We start from the raw sequence: 6,000 nt of genomic DNA on the forward strand, positions 1-6,000 counted from the left end.
CGTGATAAAGCCGAAAAAAAAGTCCTCTAAATTGGAAGAGAGACATTAATGCTGAATGAAAAAAAAAAAAAAAAAATCATGCATGGCCATGGAAAAGTATGTTGGTAAAAAAAAAAAACCGTTTTTTTATTTTTATTTTTTTTGTTATTTTGATATTGGCATTATGTTGCGCCAATATCGATGAGATTTTAACAAATTGAAGAGTTTTGAGTAAGAATGCGAAATTTTATTATTAATAATATTATTATAATTTTTTGATGACAAGTTGATCAAAAATTACCACTCAATGATTTGTCCAAAAGATTTTACTCAATTATCAAAGCTTTTATTTTATTGCCACCAAAACGAAAGAGAGCGTTATTTTGAAAAATTTCCCTCATATGGCTGATGATCAATCATGATCAACATCACCACAATCAAAAAAAAAAAAATAAGTTTAGGATTTGAGTAATAAATTTTTTTTTTACCTTGTTGTTAGTAAGCATACGGCGTTTAACGACATACATAACAATACTTTATTTCATGTAAAGCCAAAGAAACAAACGCTTACAGTTAAACTAATTATTTCCTAAGAATTCCGGAATGCCTTAAAGGAAATGGCCTTTGAATAAGAAATAAATCAACTCGTTCGGTCTATGAAGAAACAAATAAAATAAAAAAAAAATATATATATATTTTTTTTTTGATTTTAGTTTTGGTTTGCAATAAAGTCATTCGTTTTGTTTTTTTAGTGCGCAAAATATTTATTATTTGAAGAATTTGACAAAAAAAAAGCTAATTGATTTACCAATATAAACGTCATCATTGATTGGCATGACAGTAATAGCCAATTTAAATAATTGGAATGTCTAAGATTTCTTATGTAATTAGTAAACTTTGAAATTTTCAATTAACTGTTAATTTATTTTCTCTTAATCAATTGCAAAAAAAAAAAAAAAAAATATCGACGACTCTTGATTATTAACATAAATATGGGGTCAAGGGGAGAAAAACAAAAAAGGGTTCGGATCTTGCAAAAAGAGAAAGAAAGAAAGTCGTGAAGATAGTTCTTGGTTAATGCAACAGACCAGTGCCAACCAGCCTTAAGAAGAAGATATTTCCTTTCATATATATATAGCATAAATATCCCTGGCTAGCATGAATCTCGCAACGTAAAGACTTGCCTGAATAACCTGGAGAAAAGAAAAAAAAAACATGATATTTAAACTTTTTTTTTTAAAAAAAGGAAAAGAATAAGTAAAAGGGGTCGAACGAAGAAAGAAATAAAGTAGAAACTAAAGCATATACTCTGATCTATACTATATTTGATCATCAAATATATTCAACGGGTGAGTTTAGTCTCATGCTAATAGTTTTTATTTTTAACCAGAAGATCTCCTTTTTCTTGACTAACACAGCAGCAGCAGCAGCAGCAGCAGCAGCAGCAGCAGCAACAGTATCGCTAACTTATCTCCATTCAATAGAGATAATCCGAAAAGTCCCCCTAAGCCCGGAAAATCATGCTCTCGAAATGCCCGGAAAATCTATTTTGCAACGACTCTTTTTCACCTACTCATTTACTTTATTTTTTTTTTTTTCGCTTGTCCTGTCAGTCTATTTTTTTTTTGATATAGTTTAAGGGGGGAGGAGGAGAAAAAGTTTGAATCAATTAAAAGTTTTTTTCCCTTTCTTTTCGCAATTAGTTTGGTTACTTTATTTGAAGCTTTTTCCAAAAGTGATTTAGCTTAGAATGTCAAATGATAGTGTAATGATGAAACTCAGTGTTTCTCTCTACTTGTGCGCGCGCCACAGCAAAAACTTGAAATGATAGATTAATTGTTATGAACTTATTATTCCATGTAAGGTTCTTCTTGTTATATTTTAGAAACAATACACAAAAAGTAGAAACAGAATTGACAAAAAAAAAAAAAAGAGATTAAGAGTATAGTGCATGTAAGAAGAAGTAAGTAAAAAAAAATTTCATATCAGTAACTCTTTTTTTTTTTTTTTTTTTATGAACAACTTTTTTTCATAGAGGTTTTCTTGCATCTTTTCTAAAGTAAAAATGATTTTTGTCAATAGTTGAAACAGAGTGGATGAACCCTAGTTGGAAAGAGAATTGATATATGAGGAGAAGTAGAAGGAAAAGAAGACATGCTGGCTGGTTGAACATGGAAGTTAAGTGTATGAAACAAGAAGTTGGGAAAGTTTAACCCTCTTTTTTCTTTTTCTTTTGCTGCTATCAAAGCTTGCTTAAAAGTATGATGAAATTAAAAAATGAAAAAAAAAAAAAAATGCTACGGAGTTTTTAAAAAGGCAAAAAAAAAAAAAAATTAGATTGATTGCTATTATTTAACAAAAAAAAAAGGAAAAAAGGAAGAGAGCAAAGTCAAAAGACGACGTTGTTTTTTCTAAATATGGGCATGAAGATACTTCGAGAAAAGAGAAAGGAGGATTAAAAGGGGAAGGGTTTTGAAATTTTCATTTAATATCTTCCTTTTTTATTAAAAAAAAAAAGGAAAGACGAGGAGTTTGGGTTCTGTAACTGGGACCACTCAATGGTCTTCAATGTCCAAATTATCATCATCATCATCATCACCTTGTCTTGACTTGTCTTGTCTTGTCTTGTTTATTCTACAATGAAAAATTGCAAGAAAAAGCAAAGCCTATTGCGTATGCTAGGTAATCAGAAAGAGCTAAATCTTAAGACTAAAGCCTGTGTGCATATTAACTAAATAAAATAAAATTCGATATAACAATGAAATTTGTTTTTAAGGCTCCTACTTTCCATTTTTAGAGTATTAATTAATATATGAAGTGTGTTTTGAAGGCTAACAGAGGCTGTGAAAAACTTAAAATTAAAAAAAATTTTAAAAAAAATTTTAAAAAAATCTAAAAAAATTTCAACTATGTCATAGTAAAATCAAATCAAACCCTAAACCTAATAACCGTTTTATTATATTTTTTTTTCCGCACAGAGACGCGCCATTCTATTCAAAAATTGAATTGCTTTATTTTTTTTTTTTTTTTCTTTTTCTTTTATCCATTTGTTCATCATCAACACCTGTTCCCATTTTTCCTAAATAATTGAAAATTTTCATGAAACTAGCCTACAATAGAATTTTATCCGACGGTTTAAAAAGAATCCCTCATTGTTCATTTAAAAATCAGGAGTTTGTAGTAGAATGCATATTCTGTTAGTTTTTATACTTATCAAGGCGCATTTTTTTTTTTCGTCTCTCTATCTTGCCTTTAGAAGAAGAAGAATTGTTTTTTTTTTTTTTAATTCTAGTTAAAGTTTTTTTTTTTACTTTTTTTCTTCCAATTCCATTCTTTGATCGTCATGAATCTTTATTTTTTCAGTCAATTAGTATTACCGACTGTTCTGCTTGTCAATAATATCATTTTTATAAAAATATTTTTTGATTCAATGAACTGTTTCTTTTTTTTTTTTTTTTCTTTTCAAAAATAAAAAGTTGAGTTAACACACATAGTAAAAGAAGTTTGTTTTTTATTTTATTTTTTAACACAAGTTTAGTTTATGCGTAATGTAATGTTGACGGACGGTGCAGACACGCGCGCTACCTGCGAGGTAAATGTTGGTATGCGCACAGATAATGGTTAAAACTTTGCTAACCGTAACCATTATTAGAAGAAATAAAATGGAAGTATTTTAAAAGTCATAGTAGACCAATTGTTTATTTTGAGTAAGTCAAGCATGGAAAAAAAAAAAAAGGCAGTCTTTTTGCAACTAAAAAAGTATAGGTTGCTACTACTGTAGCTAAAATGCGAGGGTTCTAGATCTACTACCACGATCAAGTACATGCTGCAATTTCAATGACAATTATAACGAAGACGAGGACAAAAACGCATCAACAAAATAGTGGAGAGTTGATAAAAGATTACATGATCTTTTTTTTTTTATTCTTAGATTTTTACCTTTTTTTTTATTTTTTTGAGGATGTATTAGCTCAGAGAAAGTTTTTTTTTTTTTATTTCTTCAGCGTTTATGAGTTTATCCATACGAGCAAGTCATTGTAAATTTTTTTTCACAAGCCCATTAAAAATGAAAGCTAAATAAGCATTGAAAATAAAAGAGTTTTGAAATTTAAGGTAAATGGTAGTCTCTGTTGAAAAATCTAGATTCGAGATAGGTTGATTGTTTTATCTTTTCTTTTTCAGATTATTCAAAATGAAGTAAAAAGAAAAAAAAAAAAAAAAGAGAAAGAGAAAGGTAAAAGAAAGAAAAAAAAAAGGTATTTATTTTTTTTCTCATAATATCAAAATGGTTGTCGGAAGACAGAGACTCGTTATGACTTGGGATTGTCGAGTGCAAAAGAAAAAGTTGTGATTGTGCACTTTTGTCACGTGAATAACGGTTTTTTTTTTTTGGTTGTTGTTGTTATGGGACTGGGTGCCCGACACGCAACCACTACTGGTAGCAGGCAAAAGCAGTATTAAGCAGCATAATATTGAAGCCAGGAATTGCGACAATATCACTGGTCCAATATTCCTGGATCAATGTTTCTCTTGATTTTTTTTTTTTTTTTTTTTTTTTTAAATGCAACAACAAAAAAATAGAGAGTGAAAAAAAAAACCCTGAAAGTGACCGACGACTTTTTTTTTTCTTTTGTATTATTGGAAAAAATAATCGTATATTTTGATTTCTGAACTTTTTTTTTTTTTTTTTTTTTTTTTTTTTTTGGCTGCTGATAACGAGGGAGATAAAGAAGAGTATTTTAAACTATTTATGAAGAAGATAAAAATAATGGCATAAGCCTAAAAAAAAAATATTAAAAATTCTTTAAGGTGCAATTTAAAAATCGATACAAACTATTATATAACCTTAGTATTCAAAATGGACGTAACAAAGCGAGAAAATGAAGGGGAAATGATTCAAGTACTATACTGTTTTAATTTATTTTTTTTTTCTTTCTTCATTTATTTATCCTTTTTGTATCAAGTGTTATCTTTTTATTCATTGATTATATTACGTTTCTTTTTTTTCTTTTCTTTTCTTTTCTTTTGTTTAAAGTTGATGATCTTTTCTTTTCTTACTTTCTTATATATAGGACCCCTTCTTTTTTTTTCAATTTGATAAATGATCGACATCATCTGAGCAATATATAGTTGGAAGCGGTGTCTTGAGTTTCGGAGTTTATAAAGAAAAAAAAAATTCAAATAATGTAGAGAAAAGATTTTAAGCATTTAAGGAAAATAGGAGAAACAGCATAACCCAGAATATTGAATTAAAAGTTAATGTTGGAAAAAAAAAATTAAAATATAATATAATATAATATAATGAAATGAAATGAAATGGTAAACTATCCGGTTATTGAAATTGATAAAAAAAAAAAGTCAAAGGGACCAAGTGTTTTAAGACAAAAAAAATATGAATAAATGAATACTACGATTTATTAAAAACATTTAGTTTAAAATGCTTTCATTTTTAGTTTGTTAATATTCTAATTTAAAATATAATGGCAAAAATTCCACTTCATTTTAAAGCTTGTTTTTTTTTTTAATGAAAGAAAAAAATATATATATATATGCAGCAAAAGTTGGACCTAAGTTCACATGGGTAAATGTTTTGAAGAAGCGGGTTTTCATACAGAAATGAAAGAAAGCTTTTAATCATAATCTTATTTTTTTTTAAAAAAAAAAAAAAAGAATAATCTAGGTTATTTATTTTTTTTTACTTTTTTTTTCTTGTAATCATTAAAGTATTTTATCTTCCTGTGATTTCCCCAAAAAAAAAAATTAAAGTTATTTGACTTCTGTCCTTGTTTGTTTTCTTTTTGTTTTTAGTTTTTAGTTTTTTTTTTTTTACACAGTCAATATATATACTATTCACACTGGTAAAAAATACCAGAAGAACGGGGTAAGGCAGGGCCAGCTGTGCAATGACCGATGATGATGGTGATGATATTGTAAACAGTTATGCCGGTGATTAATGTGGTGATGATGAATGCATATTACAACTTTTTTTTTTAATATTAATAAAGGCTGATTGATATTCCT

Source organism: Magnusiomyces paraingens, assembly GCF_902498895.1.
Source record: "Magnusiomyces paraingens strain CBS 517.90 genome assembly, contig: contig2, whole genome shotgun sequence".
Lineage (NCBI taxonomy): Eukaryota > Fungi > Ascomycota > Dipodascomycetes > Dipodascales > Dipodascaceae > Magnusiomyces > Magnusiomyces paraingens.